This window comes from Pan troglodytes, chromosome 5 (assembly GCF_028858775.2).
Source record: "Pan troglodytes isolate AG18354 chromosome 5, NHGRI_mPanTro3-v2.0_pri, whole genome shotgun sequence".
Lineage (NCBI taxonomy): Eukaryota > Metazoa > Chordata > Mammalia > Primates > Hominidae > Pan > Pan troglodytes.
Genome location: NC_072403.2, coordinates 125,304,045 through 125,330,470, shown reverse-complemented (window position 1 = coordinate 125,330,470; position 26,426 = coordinate 125,304,045).

Genomic DNA, 26,426 nt, shown 5'->3' with positions numbered 1-26,426 from the left:
AATTTTCATATTATGTCATCATTGTTACCAACAACAATTTTATCAGTATAAGGCAATGGTTTCTAAACTCTCCTGAGTCAAGAAATTTTTGGAGTCTCTGATGAGAGAGATGGACTCTAGAAAAATTTTCATGTACATCTTTCCCCCACCCCCACTATTTTGATTATAAATCAAAGGATTCACAGACTACCTGAAGCCTCTCTAGAGACCAAGCAATCCAATGGACCTCAGGTTAAGAGACCTGGCTATAAAGTAGCAAGTGAATTTTCTGTTTACAGAGTCTGTTTTGCTTTTCTTTGTTTGTGTTTGTTTTTGTTTTATTTTAAGTGGGATTGTTCTCATGGGTCAAAAAAGTCATAAAGGGTCTGGCATTGTGCTAGGAATGTCCTCAAACCTTAATGCTTCTAGTCATTTTAGTAATACTACTAGGTAAGGGAGTTTGTTGTTGCTTATATAAAACTGGTAAGAAGAAAGACTCCTGGCCAGGCGCAGTGGCTCACACCCATAATCCCAGCACTTTGGGAGGCTGAGGGTGGTGCATCACTTGAGGCCAGTAGATCAAGACCAGCCTGGGCAACATGGCAAAACCCTGTCTCTACTAAAAATACAAAAATTAGCCAGGCATGGTGGTGCGTGCCTGTAGTCCCAACTACTCCGGAGGCTGAGGCATGAGAATCGCTTACACCCAGGAGGTGGAGGTTGCAGTGAGCCGAGATTGCACCACTGCACTCCAGCCTGGGCAACAGAGCAAGATTCTGTCTCAAAAAAAAAACAAAAAAACAAAAAAACGGCTCCCAGGTTTTAGTAGTCACTATATACTCTGTTGGTTACTACAATACAGATTGTAAATATCTTCTAACAGTCTGTCTCTTAGGAATTTTAATCTCTCAAAAAATAGACTGTTCAATGTTTTTAAACCATGTTTAATTCACAAATACAAAAACGTACATGCTGATCACTGTGTATGTTTAGGGCTCCCAAATCTGTAGTTCTTTCTTAAGTTCTTTATAATAATGTCAGACGGTTCTTCTGACATTATTACAAAGGTCTGCTGAAAAATCCACCTGGATGTTCCAATAGACTACTTACTCATAAAATATCCAAAAATGAGTCAGTCTCCTCCATCATCATATTCCAGGAGTCTGCTCCATCTCCAGGCTCCCTCTGTTGGTAATTGGCACCATTAGCCTCTTGCTGGCCACCAGGCCAGGCTCTGCCAATGCTTCAGGGCTCTGCACAGGTTTCACCCCTTCTGATGTTATTATACTTCCCTGGCACTGTGATGCCTTTCTCATCTCATTTGGAGGAGAGTGAGGGCTGGCGAGAGAAAATCCAAACCACTGTTATTTTTGAATTGTTGCTATTATTACTACCATTATTATTAGTTTTCAAACAAGCACATTTGTGGTGATCTTCTTAGCATTCTAATATCTTCCTATTGAAATGAATACAAAATTGAAACTCCTTATCACAACCTACTTGATCCCATAGGATTTGGACCCTATGTTTCTAAGATTATCTTTTGTCCCTTACCAGCTTCCAGCCACAGAGGCCTTATTCTTTTCTTTTCTTTTCTTTTCTCTTTTCTTTTCTTTTCTCTTCTTTCCTTTCCTTTCCTTTCCTTTCCTTTCCTTTCCTTTCCTTTCCTTTCCTTTCCTTTCCTTTCCTTTCCTTTCCTTTCCTTTTCTTTTCTTGCTTGCTCTGTCACCCAGGCTGGAGTGCACTGGCGTGATCTTGGGTCACTGCAATCTCTGCCTCCCAGGGTCAAACAATTTTCCTGCCTCAGCCTCCCGAGTAGTTGGGATTACAGGCGTGTGCCACCACGCCCAGTTAATTTTTGTATTTTTAGTAGAGATGGGGTTTCACCATGTTGGCCAGGCTGGTCTCGAACTTTTGACCTCAGGTGATCTGCACACCTCGGCCTCTTAAAGTGCTGAGATTACAGGAGTGAGCCACCACGCCCGGCCAAGTGAAGGTTTCATTAGGGAACCATTGACAACTCAATGCCTTTCACCACAGAGCTAAATTTATCTTCTAGGGGATAAATGCACTGCTCAGCCCCATCCTGGAGGGGCTCACTCAGCAGAGAGGAGGAATGATCACTCCTAGGATACTCTCTCATCTAGGATAACTTACAATGTGTCAGAGCACCCCTGAACCCAAGGCATGTGTATGTGTATATATGTTTTTTAAGACAAAGAGTTTTGCTTTTAAAGTATTCAACCTGGAAGAACAATGAAAAAGCCTAAGTCTCACTGAGATGAGACAAATTTCCAAAAATGTTATTTTCTAGGTCATTAGAATTTCCATTTCTGACCTATAAAAGAGGTGCATATATCTATATTTTCTCTTGTATCATTTATAATAATAGCTGTTTAACTTTGATAACACCTGTAATCAATTTTCAGGATGCAAGCTATTTCTAGAACATTAAAAAAACTGATATTCTTTAAATAAACTAAGTGCATAAATGGTTCAAGTGCTAAAATTCAGGGCTTCTATGTGTATGATGCATACTGATATTTGAAGCAATTTTACAGAAGTGCATATAATTGAAAAAGTAGCTTTATTTGGGTAAAATCAAAGTATTTATTAGCAAAGTCCTCTTAAATGCTCATATAAAAAGTAACTATAGACACATAAAATATCATTATTGTTATTATCATCATTAATAGCTAGCCTGGTACTTTAATGATTTTCTTGAAGTTTCCTTATTGGAATTAACTTGTTGGTCTTGATTGCAATTAACATTACAGACTGCTGAGTCATGCTAATTCTCAGAACAAAAAGAAAGCAAACCAAGCAACATCAAACCAAAGAGCTCTTTAAGAGGATCAAATTTTCCATGCCTCAAGGATAATTTCATATTTGTTTATACATATACCCTTTTATATCAATTAATATCCTAGAAGTAAAGATTGTTCATATCAGAGTAAAACAGAAATTTTGCTAGCTCTCATGATACAAGATAACTCTAGGTATTTGTAGGTAATGGCCATGAGTTTAGACTGATTTAAATTGAATTTCAGCAAATTATGCCCAAAGAAATGATATGATCTTATTCAAAGTCAGAAAACTCAGTGACTCTGAAATTGGTTCTTTGGAGTAGATCCATATGGTCAGTTAATACAATTTGATGCTTATCTGGTTGGTGTTCTGGAAAACAAAGTTGGTTTTTCTGCAAAGAAAAAAAAAATTCCAAAGAGTCACATAGTTTTTTATTTTCATTACATGTTGACATTTTGCTCCATTTTCTATCTTTTTGTGGGCATACACATTTTGAATGATGACATGGTCAGATAAAGTGATAGTTTCCCTGAAAGAATGATTCCACCTCCAAGGGAAAAATTCAACTCAGAAAGAAAGGAAATGGTCAACAATATATAGCAGAAAATACCACTTTCAAAGTTAAATTCTTAGTTACTAAAAAAAAGAAAAAGAAAAAAATCCTATTAGTTACACAACGATAAGATTAGTTTAGGAGAAGTATCATGTAATTGCAGAAGATATTACAAGCTATTTTTCATGAGTGTCCTTGCTAACAGGTCTTGGATGGATGATTTTACTACTCAGATGCTGAATTACAAGTCTCAGCAACTGAAACTCAATAGAAAAAAAAACTCACGTGGAGTGGAGCACATTAATAAAATAAAACTGCAGATTAAATCATGTTTTAGGTGGGAAAAAACATCTTTTATTTAAAAACTGTTTTATAAAACTTTCAAAAATTGATAATTTAAGAATCCAGGGCTGGGCTCAGTGGCTCATGCCTGTAATCCCAGAACTTTGGGAGGCTGAGGCAGGTAGATCACTTGAGGTTGAGTTTGAGACCAGCCTGGCCAACATGGTGAAACCCGGTCTCTATTAAAAATATAAAAATTAGCCGGGCGTGGTGGCAAGCGCCTATAATCCCGGCTACTCGGGAGGCTGAGGCAGGAGAATTGCATGAAGCTGGGAGGCGGAGATTGCAGTGAGCCAAGAGTGTGCCACCAGACTCCAGCCTGGTCAACAAGAGCGAAACTGTCTCACAAAAAAAAAAAAAAAAAAAAAGAATCCAAAATTATCTAAGGATCATTATTTAAATAATAAATTTGATGTGTAAGACTGTAGATCTAAATGGCAGTGCTTTGCAAATTGAAATATTCTGATGTATTCTTCAGAGCTTGCAAGTTCTATGAGAACTTATTAGTTTTTTCATTTTACTGAATTAAAAAATGTACATGTTTCTTACGCCGGATCACCAAAGATTGCTATATGGATTCAGGGTCTCTATTTGTGTTACTGTTGCATCAATGCTGAGAGATCTTCAAAGAAGTTAGTATTTAACTCCTAATATCCTTGGCCCAAACTAATGTCAAAATATTTGTCCTAAGGTAGCCATTGAGATGAGTTCCTTTTGCCAGTATAATGATAGAACTTTTCGTTTGCAACAAGAATGTGCAACAGAAGAACTATTTAATTGACCAAGACTTTAATTCCTTATTTAAAAATTTAGACTTTGGTCTGACACCATAAAAATGAATTTGGGAACTTACTGTTATGGAGTAATGAAGAAAATTTAGGAGTGGATTTACTATGTAAATAAATAAACTATTTGTGGTATGTGAAGGCCAAATGATATTATGGAGATGGTTTTATCATAATTGGTTAGAGAGAAGTAGTGGGACGTTGGGGCCTTCCCTTGTCACAGAGAAGTGCAGACACACTGAAGTGAAAAGAGCCCCACCCAAAGCAGGAGGCAGGATACTCATGATATGCAGGCTATGAGGAAATGTCAGTTGGGGATCTTGCCTTTATATGTGTAACAAGGCATTTTAGAAAAGTGCAACAGCAATAAATGCAAAAGTAAATATAAGAATTTTTTAATTTAGTGATTTTTTTACATTATTATATTTTGGGATTCATTATTGAATTTTATTGATAATGGACTGATGAAAAATTAGTTATCAAACTTTTCTGTTTTGAAACTGATTGTACAACACTGAAGTCTGAGGAAAAGTGATACAGGGAAATTCAATTTAATTTAGATTCACTCTTGGACAAACTGTAAAAGTTGCTTGAAATATACAAATAAGCAAACCTAGATTTCTTCCCTCCCTCCTCCCTCCCTCCCTCCCTTCCTTCTTCTCCCTTCTTTTTTCTCTCTTTTTCTATTTGCCCCTCCTCCACTTTCTTTTTCTCCTCCCCATATCCTCTTCTGAAAGTTGAGAATGGCAAGATAACAACCCCATTTTAAATTCTGGATAATACAGATGCTTATTTAGCAAGCTAAGAAAATTTCTAACACAAATGTTAAATACATTTTATTTTTTCTTATATGTTCTGATTTAAAGGATCAAGAATGCTGTGAGTTTCAGGACATTTGGGCCACCTTATTTTTTCGCTGACTTAGATCTTAGTTATGTGAAGACACAGTAAGTTGATATGCAATTACAGTTCATTACTCTTCAAAGATCCAGATGTTCCTGCAATAACTTCCACTGAAGACTTAACTCTTTAAAGAGCTAAATTTAGCTCAATGAATAACGTTTGAGAATACACTGTGTACAAGACACTGTACTAGAACCCTGGGATAACAAGAAAAACCAGAGGTTGTTTCAGCTACTGAGCAACTTAAAATCTGATATGGAGGCTACATATATTTTCCATTAAAATTTCAAAAAATATATTTGTATGTTTAATGTTATGCTACTATTGTTTTATCACTTAAAATGTTTTCAGTCTTTTTTACTAGAGTTCAGAGCTTATGAGAGATACATTTCTATTTTACTAGTTTCACAGCGTGAGAGACGTGGCATCATTATTACATATGATATTTTTTGAAAGGTGAATATATCCTCAGACTGGGACTCCTGGATAAAGTGAAAGTAAAATAATTAAAAAGTAAACCTATGATGAAAGAGGTTTGAATTCAACACAGAATTATTAGCTAGTGTTGAATGACAAATGATAACAACGTTGCGTCCTTTCCAGGGCTGGTGGCAGGAGGTAGGACAGTGCGGAGCCCAGGTGAGAGCATTAAAGGTCCAGGCAACCGTGGGTGGTGAGAGTCACTCAAGAGGTTTTCCTGAAACTTCTTTCATCTCTGCATTAAAAATAAATAAGTAAACCCAAATGGCACAGATGTAAAAAAAATTAAAAGAACAAAAACTATAAATAAAACCTTAAAATAACATGGTCTTTAATTATTTTACTTTGATTTTAAAGAAGGACGCTCAATATTCATGGAAAGAGGAGTATATAACTCACATTTAACACATGATACTGTAAAATGGTTATTTCAGAGGCACAAAACCAAATCAAACCAAAGAACCACTTTCCTGCTACTTTTACTTATGCATGTGATAGAATGTGAAGAAGGGCAAGGACATTTGTAGGGCAGAGTGAAAGTAATGGGCCTACCATACCATATTCTCTTTTTTCTTTTCCTTCCTTCCTTCCTTCCTTCCTCTTTCTTTCTTTCTTTCTTTCTTTCTTTTCTTTTCTTTCTTTCTTTCTTTCTTTCTTTCTTTCTTTCTTTCTTTTCTTTCTTTCTTTCTTTCTTTCTTCTTTTTTTGACACAGTCTCCCTATGTCACCCAGGCTGGAGTGCAGTGGTGGAATTATGGCAATCTTGAACTCTTGCCTCAGCCTCCCTAGTAGCTGGGACTACAGGCATGCACCACCATGCCTAGCTAATGTTTCTGTTGGTTTGATTTTGTTTTTGTAGAGGTGGGGTCTCATTATGTTGCCCAAGCTGGACTTGAAGTCCTTGGCTCCAGTGATCTTCCTTCCTCAGGTTCCTGAAATGCTGGGAGTATAGGTGTGAGCCACCACACCCGGCCCTGTACAATTTTTAGATTTGAATTTGTAAAGTGTGTCTTGATGGATACCAGCATCATGAGAAAAAAGTCTGGGTTCAAATAAGTTTGAAAAACTTTGGGCTCAAGAAAGCTAAGCAGACTTGTTTACTGCAGGACTTCTTTGAGACTTTAACATGTGGCTGTGTGGTGTAATTCCCGCAGTGTAATTCTCCTAGAGGTGACCATGACGTGCAGCATCCCAGAAATGCTTTTGGAAGAGCTCACAGGGAAATCGGGTCCTTGGGACAAGTTTTAGAAAATTGAATGCTAGTATTGAGCATATGAGAAATGCAATTATTGTTCTTTATTTTGAAAGAAATGAATGTATCTCCTATGGGTTCATCATGGAGCTGAACACTTGACACGTGTTGCCTCATTTTATCCTAATCTCTGTGATGTAAGTGATATTATTCTTTCCCTGCCACATGCCTCTCTACTCTCCCCTTCCCAACTTGTAGATTAGAAACCTGAGGATCTGAGAGGGTAAATATATTGTCTTAGTAAACTGGTAAGATTTAGGGTGGCATTAAAATTACTTATAGCTTCTTAAAAGCTTGAATATTGGAAAACTTGAATTGCAATTGAAGACAAGGTGAATGTGAAATGGATTTAATCACATATTGGGTCATTGCTTAATTCAAGGGACACCGCTGTGTGAGACTTTGGTAGTGCAGTGAAGATGTGACTCCTTCTTAGGAACTTAAAGTGTGGTAGGAAAGGCAAACCAGACACTTAAACAACTCATTTCAATGAAATATGGTAAGTGATTAAGAAAAGCACACAAATCTCTTTGCGTTGGGTCGTGATATTCTCTCTCCTTGAAGTCTGTAGTGAACCAGAGTTCTCATTCCCACCCTTCACACACCATGAGCATCAAGACTGAATTCCAATGCATGCTCCCTGTGAAACATTTTCTGGGAACCCCAGTCTCCTTCCTTGTTTAGCATTAATTGCCCTCTACACTATGCTTCCATGGCACTTTCCTTTTCCTCCATCAAAACTCTTATTTTCAAAGTCTGAATTGCATTATAATTTGCGGTCTATCTGTTTTATCTTCCTCCCAAATTGGGAGTCTCTTTGGAGATGACATTGTCTTAGATGTTCTTATATCCACCACTAGCCAAACTAGTGCTTTGCTGAAATACAGTAGGTCCTCATTACATGTTTTTCTTTGTTTGGTTGGCTGCTTCTTTGTTTTTGAAATAAAATAAACTTTTTTTTTAAAGTTAAATTTTACCATTTTTTTTGAATCATTAATAACCTGAACTGTAGCATCAATAAAATGCTTTGAGGCAAAAAAGAGTAAATGTCCTTTCAGGACTTTTATTTATTTATTTATTTATTTAATCTTCCATTGTCTCATCATTAAGTTACAGAATTCATGGAAAAGTCAGAAGGAGTAAGGCATAAACTATCTGGATCATTAGAAAACCCATAAAAGTCTTCTCATGAACTAATAATCTAGTTAGTTTCCCAGGCGATTTTAGCAATTACAGAGATAAAATGGAATATTAGAAGGAAGTTCCCTATAAGCCGTTAGTACATGGCTTTTTAGAGATCTTTAGTGGTAGAAAGTTCCAGGACCATCTAAGTCAAGCCTGGGGAAAATAGGATTTTTAGTCAGCAATAATTACATCATGAAGAATATAAGTATTTACTTTTGTCAAATTTTGTCCAGACTTTGTAAGATATTTAAATATATAAAAAGACCATCATTATCTGTTTATGATTTGAAATTAGTTGGTTAATTAATAAAAAGGAGTTGAAGTAGAGTCACAGCCATACTACATAAAATTCTTGAACATTTAGGGTAGATGGAAAGCTTAATTATTTGTTCTTAAATGATCAGCTTTTGAAGTGTAAATCTGTTATAAATCTCATATGTTTTAGTTTTTAAAACTGGTTGACAAACAACTAAATAAACTAAATATCTTAGCAATAAATATGTACATTTAGATATATAATCAAATATATATAAATATATAATCAGTCCTTTTAAAAAAAAATAGGGACTGGAAAGGTTTGTCAAACCTGTAACCATTTTGGATTTACTTAAGCCAAATTTTAAATCTAGATATTCTCTGAGAGAATGATTTAAAGCAGGGATAAGCAGTTTTTCTGTGAAGAGTCAGATATTAGATACAGGCTTTGTAGACCACATAGTCTCTAGAGCAGCTATTTAACTCTGCCATTATAGCACATGGACAACCAGAAATTAGAAGTAAATGAATAGACCTGGCTGTATAAAAAAAAAAAAAAAACTTTATAAAAGCAGGTAGTGAACCTGATTTAAAGCATCGATACTGCTATACATCAATATCACCTGTGGGAAATGACAGAAAGTAGGAGTGGACATCTGTTGTTTTATATGCCCAAAACAACAGTTCCCTTCTAGGAAATGCTCACTCCACACTCACACAATGATGCTGGAGTTTGAACATTTTCTTTCTCCTGATTAAAAGGGTCTTCCTTTCATTAGGCCTAAACTGCCATGAGTTGTATTTCTGTTTCTTGCTCCCAGGAGGTACTACTAGTACTAGTGAGAAGGAACCACTGAGTTAGCGATGAGGCTGGAAAGGATCAGGGGCACAGTGGTCACCCTTTTGACTTACTTGGTTTGACTCAGCTGAACACTCCAAATGTTTGTCTCAGGCCCTCGAATGAGGCTTCCTGAAGTTGCACAATGCACTGAGGCAGATGAGTCTCTCAAATGGAGGTGATTGTCAATGGGCAATCATGTTCCCCAGGTAGAGGCCTTCAAAGGGCTATTCAGGTAACACCACCTTTAGGGAGACATTTGGTGTGCTTTGCCTATGTACAAACCATAGGCTGTGAACTGGACTTGAACATGTCTCCACTTTGTGCTGAAAGATACACCAGCTTGGCCATTCTCCAAGTGCTGTAAACATCCCCATTCCTCTGGGAGGCTTTTGTAAAGAAGAATATTTTGTTTCTCATAATAGTCATTGGTCCCCTTTCACAATTCTGAGCAGCATGGTCTTTGGAAAAAGTTCAGCAGAAATGAATGGGAGACACCCCAAATGGGCCTGTGTCTTCTTGTCACTTGGATCATTGTCTGCTCTTGACTGCTGTGAGACTCTTTCCCATCCTCTTTCCTGCAGCTGGTATATTGCTGGTGTATTTCTGTTTAAAATGGAGCATTGAGCAACTTGAATCTCTTCCTAATTTCAGAGGAATGCTATCACTGGGTTATAGGGCCTGGGTGGGTCCCAAATAAGATATTACTGGTCAACATTTGCTGACTTCTAAGTGCATACAGCTCAGCATGTTGCACATTTATTGAAACAACTCTGCAACTTGTCAAGTTGCAATTAAGTTCATGTTGATTATTTCACTGGGCACTCCCACTGAAAACAAAACTGTGGGCTGATGGGACAGAAACAAGTGACTAATGTGCATCCAACATGAGGATAACTAAAGACAAGTCAAAAATAAAAGCTGGAAAGAGCTCTAATTATTTGTAGGTTCTACTGTATGGTTATTTAAACATGCTCTATTTAATGAGATCTGTCAGTCATAATTGGTTTAGTGGTTAAACAAGAGAAATGACATCTCTACTTCATTGAACCTGAATATGATTGCACCACATCATAACAAATGATGATTTATTAGGGAATTACCAAGTGTAAATATGAAGGTGTGCTATTTTATTTAATCCTTACAATAGTCCTCTTAGGTCAACACTGACTCCCTTTTGTGATGAGGAAAACTGAGGTTTAGAGAGGTCAAATAATAAGCCTATGGTTACACTGGTGGTGAGGGAGCCAGCACCAAAATCCAGGTCAGTCTGATTCCAAAGCCTATGTAGGCTGTAGACAATCTATAAAGGCACCAGAAATAATGCCTATTGCCTGAGAAGAATAGAAGTACCACTAAATTACTGACCTTTTCTAATGGGGACCATCTAAGACCAAGTTTACCCTATTCTGGTGTCATGAAGTTTGCATGAATACATTTGCTGAATACATTTGTAAACATACAATACACAGCTTATCTGAGAACCATAAATTTATGTTTTATCATCTAGAGCAATAAATGTAAAAAGCTCTCCTCAGTAAATTCTCTCTCCTTTCCTTGCGCCTCCCTGAGGACATCTGGCCATGTCTGGAGACACTTTTAGTTGTTACAAATGGGTGGGGGCTGCTACTGGCATCTCATGTGTAGAGGCCAGGATGCTGTTAAACATCCGACAACATACAGAACAGCCCTTTCCCAATAACGCATTTTCTCCCTAAAACGTCAACAGTGCCAACTTTGAGCAACTCTATTCTAGACTGATCTGGGAATTCATGGCAAAACAGTGGAAAGACTGAGAACTGGACCAAGAAGAACTACACATCTCATATCTATAGAGAACGTGATCCTATCTCTAGCAGGAATCACACATCACCCCCTTTAACACATGTCTCCAGCAGAACTGGTTTGTCATGAAAATATTGTTAAAAAGGTAAACTGATATCAAAGTGGAGTTTCAGCCTTTCAGAGACGAGAACATTGGCAGCCATGTTCTCTTTCTTACTCTATGTTCTGGAACTGCTGTTAGCAGCCATGATTGTTGTTGTTGTTGTTGTTTTCTCTCTCTCTCTTTCACTGAACATTTCTTTTCCAAAAAATGGCAACTTTCAAACTACGTCTCTTCTTTTGAAACACAGCATATGCTTGTTTAAACGCTCCATGTGGCCAGAGCTCCAAACATAGGGCTTTTCACATTTGTTTCTCATCATTTTTGACAATTAGCCTCCCTTATTTCAATAAACATCTCACTCTTAAAGAGTAGTTCTTAAGTGCCATTTATCTTTTCCTGGGTGGAGTAAAGATTTCCCATGAATAAGCATTTCATTTTTTTTTTTCCAAAATGTTTTTCCAAGTGTTTAGCTCTGTGAACAAACCTACAGGGCAGACAAAAAAGGATGTCGTGAGAGTTGAACGTCTAATTATTTAGTTTCCACATTAAGGAAAGCCCCCTGCCTCTGAGAATGGTCGTGACTTAACACTGAGGATACAGTTTAGCATCAATACAGGCAAATAACATTCTGGTTTGGCACTTATCCAGAATACAGAATATTTTGACATATTTTTATGAATACTTGATTTTAGTAGCCTTTCACTGTATTAACAATTTCAGAACTGGAAGAAAAAATAAGAGAAAGTTGAAATAATTGTAAGTTTTATTGGAAACAAACATTGACTGGTGTACTGTTTCTTGTAGGGACCAAGCAACTGAATCAAATAACATCATCATTACTAAAGCCAGAAAAATATAGAAATATACGATTATTTAACTGAGTTAGTAAAGTCATGTGTTGGGTCACCTGGACATGGAAATTATGGAATTACATGAAGGTTATGGAATTATCAAATTAGGGGACTCCTGCATTGGTGTTTGAGATACTGCTTATAAAGCAGAAGAAAACTGGTTTACCAAGAGACATTAAAAATACTTAAGGCCCACACATATAAGATCAAGCCGTAGTCTTCCTACTTCAGTCTACCTTCATCAAACCTAGACTAAACAATGAAATCCACTTTCTACTTCCTAATTATTCACTGTCTCCATCACAGAAGCATCTTTTGTGTTTATATTCCTCGACAAAAAAAAAAGTCTTCAATTCAAGACATAATGTTACCTTGACCTTATTATGAATAGGCACACAAAGCAAAATTTGCCTATGGTGGGCCCCCAAGTTGGCCCTGACATTATCAAGTGAGTGAAATGTCTTTAAGTTTATTAGCTTGGAAGGCAATTGGTTTAGACTGAACAGTAATCTTTTTTTGACCCCATTGCCCTGGCTGAGAAACAGATTTTCTATAATTTGTGTTGTTTTCCCCCACCAAATCAAGGAGAGAGAGAGAGAGAGAGTGTGTGTGTGTGTGTGTGTGTGTGTGTGTATAAATGTATAATTATTATAAAATGTGTAATAAATCATATGATATGTAGTTAAACACAGACAAGAAGTATAATATGTATCAAGGTTGAACTTACATATTCTCCAATATACTTCTCACTTTAAAACTGATTAACTGCCCCAGTCTACCTTACAAAGTTTCATTCTTTTCCTGTTCATCTGCAATCAAAAGGAGGAGACTGAAGCACAAATCTAATCCTTTTACCTCTATTACACTGTGAATTTTACAAAGAGGTATTTTATAGTCTGGGTTTCTTGGGGTGTGATTTTATCGGTTTGTACAGCAGCTACTCCTCCCAGGAGAAATTAAGTCTTCAGACTTCTGGTTGGCAAAGTCTTTGAGTCCTCTGCTGTGCTCCCCTTGGGGGAGGGAATTGTCTCAGGTTGATCTACAGTGACTTCTGTCACTGAGTAGTGCACTACTGTTCCAGGAGAAACTTGCCAGTTGGCAGCCAGACATGAGTGGTTTGGATAATTAGCAGGCTTCTGTTCAGCCCTTGGTCTTATTGACTATTGTAACTGCAGAGCAAGCATGTTACCTGGATGAGGTAGAAATTCAGGCATGTGAAGTAACTGTCCAGGATCCAGTGACAACATCATGGTGGGCCAGGTGCAGTGCTTTAGTCCTCTAGTTCAATCTCCATAAGTCCTCCAAACATAACAAATACACAGAAAATTTAAGTCAAAACAAACAGTGGGCTCACTATGCTTACAAATCAAAACAAATATGTGTCCTCTTCCAAACAGTTTTTTGCCTATAAGCCCTCCTTACATAGGAGTATGGAAATTGCCTATGCCAATGGTCTAAGAGGGAATATTCCTCAGAATAAAAAATAAATAAATTATGGTTGGTTTTCAACTTGTTAACTGATATTTTTCTGGTAACACTGAGTCTTCTCGTATTGTATAGCTCCTGAACAAAACACTTCGCAGAAGTGAAAAATCTACAGAAGTTTTACAGCCTCTGGGATTATAAGAAGCTGAGCAAATACTTGTCTGGAGATATCTTGGATAACTGAAAAGGGCATTTAGGATTAAAATAAGTTATTAATAGATGGTTGGCAAGTATGTAGAAAAAGAAGAAGTGATGTTTAGAAATTGCGTGGATTCACTGAAAACAAATCCCACCAGGAAAACATAATTTCCTATTTAAATAAAATGTGTAAAGAGATAGATAAAAATGCTACAGGTACAGTGTTTCATTTTAGTAGGACATTTGATAGAGTTTCAGTTAGGGGGGCTGTTGTATAATGAAATGGTCACTGCACTTAGAAAAGCTACCTACTCTCCCACTTACCTGTTCTAAAAGCATTGATAAGTCATGTAGTTTTTCTGAAACTAAGTTTTGTTGTTACGATGAAACAGACATATTATTTATGTATTTTCAACCTCATTCCAAAATTAGTGAATACTTGATGGCAATATTACGCACTGTGGCCAGGATGAAACTCCAGTTAGATGGACTTACAGTGAAATAAAGAACTAGGCTCAAGGACTAGTGGCCAATGGATCAATGTCAACTTTATGTACAGGTTTTAGTGGATTTCCTATAAACTCTAAATTTTGTGCTGTTTAACATATTATTGATACATTTTGTAGAGATGTACCAGTGATAATTTTTAAAGCTGTACAAAAATATGGAAGGATAACTTCCAAATATAGAATCAAATTATCAAGTATTTTATAGCTATAAAGCTAGGCTTAACAACACAATGCCTGCTTCATGACACATAGTCATACGGCTCTATCTTTAAATTACAAAATACCAGTAACATTATAACAGGATGGAAGCTGACAATAGCAGTTCAGAGGAAATAGCACTGAAGAATTTAACCAAATATAAGCCAAGTGGAAGAAAAATTCGACTGATTTTAGGAGCTCTTTTCTTCTTCCACTTGTGCAAATATTCCACTAATTTTTTTTTATTATTATACTTTAAGTTTTAGGGTACATGTGCACAACGTGCAGGTTTGTTACATATGTATACATGTGCCATGTTGGTGTGCTGCACCCATTAACTCGTCATTTAACATTAGGTATATCTCCTAATGCTATCCCTCCCCCCTCCCCCCACCCCACAACAAGCCCGGGTATGTGATGTTCCCCTTCCTGTGTCCCTGTGTTCTCATTGTTCAATTCCCACCTATGAGTGAGAACATGCGGTGTTTGGTTTTTTGTCCTTGTGATAGTTTGCTGAGAATGATGGTTTCCAGCTTCATCCATGTCCCTACAAAGGACATGAACTCATCATTTTTTATGGCTGCATAGTATTCCATGGTGTATATGTGCCACATTTTCTTAATCCAGTCTATCATTGCTGGACATTGGGGTTGTTCCAAGTCTTTGCTATTGTGAATAGTGCCACAATAAACATACGTGTGCATGTGTCTTTATAGCAGCATGTTTTATAATCCTTTGGGTATATACCCAGTAATGGGATGGTTGGGTCAAACGGTATTTCTAGTTCTAGATCCCTGAGGAATCGCCACACTGCCTTCCACAATGGTTGAACTAGTTTACAATCCCACCAACAGTGTAAAAGTGTTCTATTTCTCCACATCCTCTCCAGCACCTGTTTTTTCCTGACTTTTTAATGATCACCATTCTAACTGGTGTGGGATGGTATCTCATTTCCAGTAATTTCAATTAAACAAACTGTCATTGAATTTTATCAGTCTTTGCCCTTGAGATACTCACAGCTAACTAGGAGTAACTACACTCCTATGTGAGCTGTGCTGTGATAAAGGTGTGTAAGAGGGACTGTTGGAGCTGAGAATAGAACACAAACAAGACTTTTACTCAGGTGTGTATACGTGTAGGTGTGTGTGTACTGATATAGGTCAGTGCAAGCAAGGTATTGAGGCAAGACTATCAGGGTTGGGTCCTGAGAAACTAACTGGAGTTATTCGGCTGAACCACATGGGGAAGGGCATCAGAGAGAGAGAGAGAGAGACAGAGAGAGAGAAAGTGAAAGTCATGGCATGAGAGTGCATGACATGTGTTAGGAGTATTGAAAAGTTTTGTATGGCCAAAGCATAGATTTGTGTGTATGTATGGGCTAGGTTATGAAAAACTCTTAACATAATAAACTGTTTGAACTCCATCTTGCAGGTGATGGAAAAAATATCACAGATTTTAAATTGGGGACATCATCGGTTTTGTGTTTGAGAAAAACAACTGTAAGGGCTCTGTACCGCAATGACTGAAGTTGGAAACAGGGAAATCTGCTAAGAAATAAGTTAGTCTGGAGTCTTCGGTTGTAATCTAAAATGATCTATTTTGAGCATCGTAAAGAACTGATTGGCTCCTATAACCAAGAACACCAGTAAACTGGCCTTAATGACTCTGTAAGAAGCCATGCCATTGGGAGTTTCCTGTCCATTTCTTATTTCTATTTCTTTCTATGTTAGCTTCCTTTCCTGATGCAACATTCTTTATTAGGCAAAATCTGTGATTATAGGCAGCTGTCTAGCCAGTTTAAACAATTTCCTCTAAAGGCTCTGTTAGCAAGCCTTGGGTTGTATTTCAATCCATAAACAAATCACAAGGTCAAGGGGTCAAGGGATGGGATGTTTTGTGTTTTGATAGGCTTGGGACTCACCTGCCTTTTCAATACCATTTCCAACTTCTTTTTTTGTTGTTGTTGTTTTTTGTTTTTGAGTCTCGCTCTGTCACCCAGGCTGGAGTGCAATGGCGCGATCTCGGCTCACTGCAACCTCTGCCTCCCGGGTTCACACCATTCTCCTGCCTCAGCCTCCCGAGTAGCTGGGACTACAGGCGCCCGCCACCACGCCTGGCTAATTTTTTGTATTTTTAGTAGAGACAGGGTTTCACCGTGTTAGCCAGGATGGCCTCAATCTCCTGACTTCGTGATCCGCCCCCCTCGGCCTCCCAAAGTGCTGGGATTACAGGCGTGAGCCACCACGCCCAGCCCCAACTTCTTAATTGATAACAAAACCCTGAGTTCATGTAGAGATGTTGGAAACCAAACTTCATACAACTGATCATGATTAATTTTAGCTAAGCATTACAATCTGGTTCTTCATTTTCTGTTTTTTTTTTTTTTTTTTTTTGCAACTGGAGCTATCCTTGAAACCCACTTACTTCCAATGAGATTCTAAGGAAAATGTGTTGCAGATGTTTCTAAGACACCATTTTCTCTCTTGATAGAGGATGTTGGATTTGGTTGCAGGCCCTCTTTCTCCCTTCTCCTTTTCTTCTTTCCATTGGAACAGATATAATATCTTGAGATGTAGAAGCCAACTAATACCAAGAGTTAATACATATGTAGGAAATTCCAAAGGAATTGCAAAGACATAAGCCCTAATTTTTTGAGCCACTATAGCCAATGTGAGCAACTACCTCAGTCTCATTATATGACAAAATATCTTTTTTGCTTAAGCTATTGTTAGACAGTTTTTGATTATTTTTAGGTAAATATCTTTCTAAGGGTTATAATACTTCTAGCCAAAAAAAGATAGTCATGGAGATGAAGTCAAGCTTGAAATTGGCAACTACTATTCACAGCATATGTCCAGTAGGATGGGGGAGAAGAATCGGCTTCCTTCAAAGGAGAAAGTGGGTGTAGCACAGAGACAGTCACGGTGGGAATCACTGTAAATGGGGCAAAACCCCAGTGTGAATTTACTGTAGACGTATTTGGAAGAATCACTGCCTTAGCTCAAGAATGTTAAAAAGGGATGGTGGCAATGGGACTAGAGAGAAAGGAGAGTGTATGAGAGTCATAACAGAGGAAAAACTCAAAGGGACCTCATTCATTTTAGGTTTACAGTGGCTTAGTGCTAAAAAACACCCTTAAGTAGAGAACAATAATGGCTAAAACCTATAAACAGGTGAATTTTTGGTCAGCAGTGATAGAAGTATAGAATCAAACTCAAGGAATTTTAAAGGACTAGATATTTACTTATCTATCTTTTTCTATCATCATCATCATTTACCATCTAGCTTACTAGGTATCAAGTTAACAATCTGTTCTTTCTCCAAACCTTGCTTTTAACAAGATACAAATAATTCACAAAGAAGTGTACATAATAATTAGTTAAAGGAAAAAGAACTGTGCACAAAACATGCCTGGCATGAAGTTTGGTATACCTGCTTGGGTGGTCCACTGGACTGCTGGTCCAGTCATTGAATGAGGAATGAAGAAAAGGGGTTCCTCCTAAAAGCTAGCAGATAACTAGGAATTGAATCCCTTATAATGTTCACAGTATGTCTATGCTATAAAAGCAAACCAGATACCTACAAGAAGCACAACTATTTCTGATGTGCAACCAGAGAGGTTTCTCCTAGGATCCTCAGAAACGCTATCATGTAAATATACTTACAGTCAATCTGGGACAGGTTTTATAGAAGTAGTTCTCATAATATCCTTCAGTATTGGATGATGGTATAATATCAAGTAAAATTCAATGTAAGCTTTCCTCTGGGTTTGGAACCAGGTAAATTAACAGTCCTGCTCTACTCCATCATGGTCAAGTATGTCTGGGATGCTATGTTCACTTCTGGAAACTTGATTTTATAAAGGACAATAGCCAATTGTGCAGCAGTCTGTACAGACTATATTCTTAATAGGCGCTTGCTGAATAAATAAATGATTAAATAAATGCATGAATGGTTGCAGAAACTGGACATATCTTACTGTACAAGAGAGATCTTTTGTTCCTTTCAAATAGCTTATAGTCTAGTTACGACGACAAAGTACAAAACTCACAGGAAATGGGAACATATGCAAATAAAAATAGGAAAATGTACAACAATGAAAGCAGTATCTTATGGTGGTAACATATTGTTTGGTAAATTCTATCCATCTATCTCTCCCTCTGTCATCTATCTGTCTATCTATCTATCTACTTATCTAACAAAACAACGAGTTTTAGAAATAAATGTTTGCTAAATAAATTTGTGAAAAATGTAGAAAGTAACAGTATTTATTTTGATATTTCATTATAGTATGTGATAGAAGAGGAAACAACAGAAAAACCAAATGGGAAAAGCAGAAGAGGCAGAGATGAAGCTAGACCTAAAGTCTCCAAATGTATGAAAAATTACAGATTATGTAGGTCATTAATAAATGAATAAAACATAAAGCAAGCTTCCAGCATTTGTGAAGAATGACTCTTGGAAACAGATAGGATGCAAATGCGATATGAGTTTATGTATGTATCTGATCCTGAGCCAGGAGTAGATTCCAAGCATAGCCACAGAGTTGGTTACACATGTGAATGTCCTGGAAAATCCAGCCCTGATTCTATTTCCCCAAGTTTCTCAGCCTCTGACTAAAATCTTCTTGAAAACATAAATATTCAGAATGCTGCAGAAATCAGAGCAATTTATAGGATTGTTTTTCTAGAGAGAAATGTTTTAATCATTGTAGCATATCGGATTAGTATTCCACAAGAATTGTTCACCATATTCTAAATAAAATTCTAATAGTATTAAGAATCATTTACCTTTCTTCTAAAGCATTTTAATAGTTTCTACCTTACTCAAACCCACAGTTTATTTTACAGGGAAAGAAAACAGAAAGAAAATGAAAAGAGCCAGGCATTAAGGGAGTTAAAATGAAGAGTCCAGCCACAAAATTCCAAGTATTTTAATGACTATTCTTGGTTTTCCTTGGGTTTTGAAGAAAAATTTGCTACCTTTGCAATTTGAAATCACATTAGATTGCAGATTCTATTATACGTAGAATCAGAGATTCACAAAGCCTTTAGGTGAGAGGAAGCTTTGGAAATCCCACTCGCAAAGAAATCTTTTCCACTGGCTAGCTGCCAGTCTATCCAACCTCCAGCCAAGCCCTTCCAGTGATAAGCACCTCATTACTGCACAAGTTAGTCCACTCCACTGTTGAATGTATCTGATGGCAAAAAAAGTTCCTCTTTAAAAAATTCAAGTGCTATTCCCCTTTTCAGCCTGTGAATATTTGTAAGATTGTATTTCCATTAAAACTCAAATTATGATGGCTTTGAGTCCCTATGAACCCTTGCGAGAAAGTCTCTTTTCAGATCATTTCTCAGGTACTTTCCATCCTACCCAGAGTGCTGTTTTACACATGCATCCCTGCGGATGTCACCCGGATCTTCACCCTGGCCCTCTTGTCAACCTGCGGTGATACTGGCTGGAACTCTGACAGTTCTCATAAGACGGCTGCTCTGCCAGGCACAGCTGGCTGTGACTTAGAGCCACACTTTGGAGCTTCTGAGCTTCCTTTTGCTTCTATTGTTAGCAAAGAACAAAATCTTCATGACATTCTCTATAGCAGAGGCTGTAACTTTCATTGAGATTTGTCAAAGGCTTGAGATCTTTTGCTATTATATATGGTTTCCCTTGAAGCCTGCAGGCCATGGGACTCTCACATGGCACCCCCCCCCCTCTATAACCCCAAGCTTTTTCCATGCAGCATGGTCCATTTACCCTCACTAAACAGTGTTCTTCAGTCACCAAATTGCAGGGAAAAAGAAATTACCCTTCACACCAATCTCAGGCCTGCATAGCTCTATCCACAAACCTGCCTTCTTCTAGATAATTATCCTGTGAGATCCAAGAACAATTATGGTAATATTTGCAGTAGCTCAGCATTAGTAATTATTTTCTATAGTATAGGCTGTTCAGTTTTAGATAATGTTAAGTAAAGGTCATTCTATTAGGAAAGGATCTTGTTGCAACTAACAGAAAACAACTGTGGCAAACTTAAACAGGAAATAAATTTGTGTAGAAGGAAATTAGGTAGCTTCCAAAATCAGGCTCAGAAAATAGTGACCTGCAGAGGTTACACAGTATGGAGCAGCTCAGGCCCAGCTGCAGCAGTGGTCTGGTCAGGAAGCTGCGCCTGGCACAGCCACCTCTGGACACTTATGCCAGTCATTACTGCCAGACTGTATGTTTCCTTTACCGCCAAACCGTAAATGAAGGTTTGAAGTTTGCATGACAATGAAAATATATTTTTGCTATCTTATACAGAAGCCACTAGCATGTGATTACTGAGCACTTGAAATATGGCTAATGTGTCTGAAGAAAATAATTTCTAATTTTATTTAGTATTAATTTAAATGAATTTAAATAGCCTCATGTGATTATTAATTATAATATGAGACAACTCATCTCTTATCTATCAAGACTTTTGTTTTGGAATTGTTAGTCAAAATTTTTCCAGGAAGCCACTTTTCCAGGTATAAAAAGTGCCACCTATACTTACATTTCTTGTCTCCTAGATCTCTATATTTGGCCTGTGGGAGAGACAACACTATAGAGGTCATTGGTTCAGTATATATAGCATCCTCTCCAAAAGCATTACCCACAAACCACTGGACTAAGATGGCTTTAATAGGCCTTTCCTTTATTTGACAAGGCCAGAGCCCCTGAGTGATGGGGTCATTATAAGATCAGTGGGTCCTTCCATGTCCATAGGGATTCAGATGAGTTTTATGACACTGAAGCCAGACTTTTTAGGTTAGAATTTTGGCTCTGCCACTTGCTTAAGGTTCAGTGACCTTAAGTAAGTCATTTATGCCTAAGTCATTTATGCCTCAGTGTTCTCATCTATAACAAGGTTATGATGAAAGTACCTAACTCAAAATGGGGGTAGACAAATTTATATAAAGCACAGAAGAGCGTCTGGCATGTAGTAAGCTTTCAGTGAATATTGGCTTTTAATGTCATCACTGCTATCAGCACCCAGATGATTTTGCAATAGAAGATCCAATGCATAGTCATCAGTTTTCCTGTGAAAACAGGAATAGGTATGTCTGCAAAATTACTATGAGTCTTAATATAGACTTAAAAAGTTAAAGATGCCAAAAGACATTGTTAACTCCAATGACCTGACTCTAGGAAAGACAGCTGTTACCTTATTAGATAGTTGAGAATCTGTTTAAAAATCTCACCTTCTAGAAATAAGTAATACGTTGTTTGATGATAAAACTTCTACTTCATATGTGAAATAAGAAAAAAATTGGAAGTCTTCAGATTTAGGGTAGAGTGGAAACACACAATGACGGAAACAGTGCCAATGACAGTAATTTGTGCTGACTATAAAAAGCACATTAGTGGCTTCAAAAATTACTCCTCTCATTATATTGAGGGTTTCTATTTTTTATAAAAACAGAAACCAAAAATGCAGAAAAGAACTCCAGCACTCAGATTAATACATGGAACACTACAACGATGAAAGAAACTATGTTCGTCATGCATTGAGACGTGTTTTCATTCTTGAACTTTACATGGACCTCACTGTGGGCCGTCAGCAGCCAGCATGTAGCACTATACAGTCCTGTCTTCTGTTTTAGACAAGTTTCTTTTTTGTGCTTTGTGAAAAAAAAAGAAGAGGAAGAAATGTAAAGAAAATACACAACAACAATAACACTAATCCCTCAACAATAATTTCTTCTCTAAAAATAGTTCAAGAAGAAAAATAAAAGGATCTTGCTGTATATTTTTTGTATCTAGATTGAATTATCTAGTCTTCATACTTTTCCACCTGGTTTTAAAAACAAACATCACAGATTTTAGTTCTCTATCATGTTATAAGCAACAAATGAGAGAGTTATGACTTATCCACAGGAAAAAAAAACAACCTGGAGAACTCACTTCATATGAGATCAATAATGTTGCCCTCATGCACATGTGTATATAAATTTTGCAAGTCTTTTACACAGATGTTTCTCAAATGCCACTAGCTCATAGAAAATAACAAATCCTCTAGTTTTCTAGTAACCAAAATCAATAAGACATGGAATCTTCATCAGTCAAGAGCCAAGTACTTTGAAGTTTTCATACATGTGTTTAAACCTAAACACGTGTATTGCATAGTATTACTACCAAATTGGATATGTTAAGGTTTACAACTTCATTGATGCAACTAAACAGTTTTATGCAATTTTTAGGGTGTTAGAAAGCTAGTGATAAAAAGTGACATCTAAACTGAGGCTTTACTTTGTTTGTTATGAATTTCCTAAAATAATATGATCTTTTATATATATTTTAAAATAGGATGTGTGTCTTGAGTTGACTTTCTGATAGTAAAGATGAGTTTTCCTCAACACATGTGCTTAAAGGTTCCATGAATGATAGCACACATTTGTGAGACGGCTGGCCATGGTAAGAGGGATTTATATTCATGCAAAGGCAGTTATGTTCAAATCAGGATGAACCTGCAAGTTCACACTAGCACCACATTTTACCCAACCATATGGATAAATCTGAATCTGAAATGCTTATATTTACTTAGATTTTCCACAATCCTTTTTTGAAATGAAAATCCAGAAAAATCTACCAATTCACCCAGAATTCTTCACTTTGACATGGTAACTACTAGAATCAACAAGAAGTGCTATAGGTAGAGGTCAATTTGCCCTTGTCTGAGAAGGCAAACAGTCAAAGGACATAGTGGTAAAGAAACTAAGGAGCCCTCATTTCTCTATCTTCTTATGCTGAAGTGCAACTTGATGTCTTCCCATTTTACTCTATATTAGAGACATCATGTTGTTTATGTCATTAGGATATCTTTCAAAGACAATGGGCAGCGAGGTGAGACCACAGCAACCAGTGGTTCTTCTTCCTATCAATTTCTTCAGATATAAACCCTAAACACAAACCTTACAGAGAAATATCTTGTTAACTTGCCCTCTCAATTTACTTACAAATCTCTGCTTCTTCCTTCCTGTTTTTCGATCCTGTTTTTCACCAGCACTTCAAGAGCTAGAACAATCTCTTGTTACTGAGGGAAGAGATTGACATGCTATTCAAATGAGTTACTATTCACTGATGAATGAGCGATGATGCTGAGTTGCATGATGAACTCAGCAATCAGTGAAGGTTACTGGGTTCATTTCTTTTTGTTTTGGAAATAATAAGAATACATTATCAAGGAGAATTACATAAACATATATTCTATTAAAACTCCAGGGGCCTGGTAGAGTTCCAACCAACAGAGAATTTTCTGAATAAACTGTAACCTTGGGGCCCGAGAGGACCAAGTTCAAGCTTTCAAAACGACACAATCAGGCTCTCTTTTAAAGAGATGTTTATGTAATGTTTTAACAATTATTTGGGGAGTAAAAGTTTTAGCTGGTTAAGTAGCTATTTTCTTTGTAACACTACCAATAGACTATTTACCTAAATGTCTTATTGACTAATTCCTCTTTTTTCATATCTCAAGATTTAGAGACACATACAAACACAAATACACGCCATGCACGCAATTTGGTATGGTATCAATGTCACATTTGAGTGTGAATAGCTAATTTTGGCAATCATTTTGCAATCTGATCATGACTGATTTCTTAGGATTTTTTTTTTCTTTTTTGACAAGGTCTCACTTTGCCACCCAGGCTGGAGTGCAGCGGCGCAATCTCGGCTCACTGGAGCCTCAACCTCCTGGGCTCAAGTGATCATCTCACCTCAGTCCCCCAAGTAGCTGGGACTATAGGCCTGCGCCACCACTCCCAGCTAATTTTTTGTATTATTTTGTAGAGATGGGGTTTTACCATGTTGCTCAGGCTGGTCTTGAACTTCTGAGCTCAAGCGATCCACCCACCTCGGCCTTCCAAAGTGCTAGTATTACAAGTGTGAGCCACCACGCAGGCTGGATATGGATTTTTTAATTTTTAACACAGGCATTTAATCTCCAGTTTAACAATTACCTATTCTTGGGTAGGAATGAACCCCAGTGTAGCCCTTCAAAACACAATTGTAAGTATCTGTGATATTCCTATTGCAAAAATATCCTCCTATTCTAAAGGAAAATATGGTCGAAATATTAAATCCATTCTTTAGAAGGTCACCTGAAGTTTACTCTTCATTTACCTTCTTCTCCCATGAAAACCCCCTGTGCCCACTGCCCCATGCTGGGGACCTTTAGACAAAAGCATGGTGGTGAATCAAACTTGCAGTTCAAACTCTGAAAGAGACTTTATTAAAATGGACAACAGATGTGAACAAAGAAAAGAAATAGATCAAAGATGTGAACGCCATTCATGAGGATATTTGCAAACACAAAGCATGCAGGTTTTTGTTATTTTTAACTTTCATCAATGCAACCTTCTGGGTGGAGGAGGAAATAACACTGAAAAATAAAAAAGAGGGAGTATGCAATTATGGAAGAGAAAGTCTTGTATCTGTGGAGTGGAATGGATTTAAAAGAAGACAACTCCACATACATTTTGAGCATCTTATTTGTGTAGACACTGGTGGGGATGCTGATGGCACAGGCAGGAAAACATGCCATGATCTCCACCTTCAGAAGCCCAGGGTTCAGGGGAGAAATCCAAATTACAAAATAACTGTAATAAATGCCAAATGCAAAAATTCAGAGATACAAATTTTTCATTATATATGTTGATACAAACCATTGATATACTTTTCAAGAAATGTGAATTGTTTTCATAATTAAATAAAAAACTGAGTGAACTGTAGCTGTTGCATAAGAATTGAAACAATTTGGAAACAAAACAAGTAATTGTTGGCTTTTATGATTTATACTATCCTTGTGCTGGAGAATCTGAATGAAGCAGTTCTGTAGAAGAAGCAGCAGAGGCCACAGATAGTAAATTTGGAGCCTGTGATTTTCAGTACTTTGCTGGATTGCTGCTTACAGTCATTTCTTACAACTTTAAACTTGGCCATGTCTCTTATTCCTTATTGACCAATTAACATTCACACCAAAGTTCTAATGCCTTTTATTTGCTATTTGGCATTCCCAAACCTCACACATTCGTACTGCTTAGTCCAGGCTTCACAATTCTTTTGGTGCAATTTGGAGATTTCTATTTGAAAACATAGTGGGGTTATTGGGCACTTGTTTGCATAGCTTTTATTTTTTAATAAAGTGTTAAGGTCAGGACAACTTTTAGCTAAGTCTCAAAATGGCCTTATAACAATGGAGAATGAAGAGAATAACAGCACTTATTGTTTTCTGTTGGCTATTAAGCAGATATCTGGAAACTTCAGATGAAGAACTTTACCCAGTTTTCTATAAACTGAGATAGTAGAAGAAAATGGAGAAAATTATTGGGTTCTTCCTTACTTTAAAAGCTTACTTTTCATTTTAAGAAACATCAACTGGTTTAACAATAATAAGTACTATTTATTTTAGAACTTTGAAAACATTCTAAGGTCTATGGGATAATTTTGAAGGTCTTTTCTTTTGTTGAGATTATTTGTGAGAGGAAATATAAAGTTGTAGTTCTTCCTGCACAATGATCTCAATTGGCAAGGACACCCAAAACAGGCCCAAAAGCTGTCCAAATTCTAAATTGGAAAACAAATGAATTAGCCTTAAATGTTTAGAAATAAACAGGTCCAAACAGGTCCAAAAGCTGCCCAAATTCTAAATCAGAAAACAAATGAATTAGCCTTAAATGTTTGGAAAACATATAAATTACCGTCAGTCTATTATGTAAGTCAATAAAATCATATTTTTATGCACTAAATTTCTTTTTTCATCAATGAAACAAATCTAAAAGTTACTTCTAAAATTTTATTTGCCCAAAGTTAGGCCACGAAGTGGAAGATAATTTTATTTTTTATTTCTCTTATTTTGAGGAGCTAGGGCTAGTAAAAACATAACTAAATAAATATAAAGAAACCAAACCCAGCGTTTTCTGTTATTAAATTATTTCTATGAAAATGTAGATTCCATT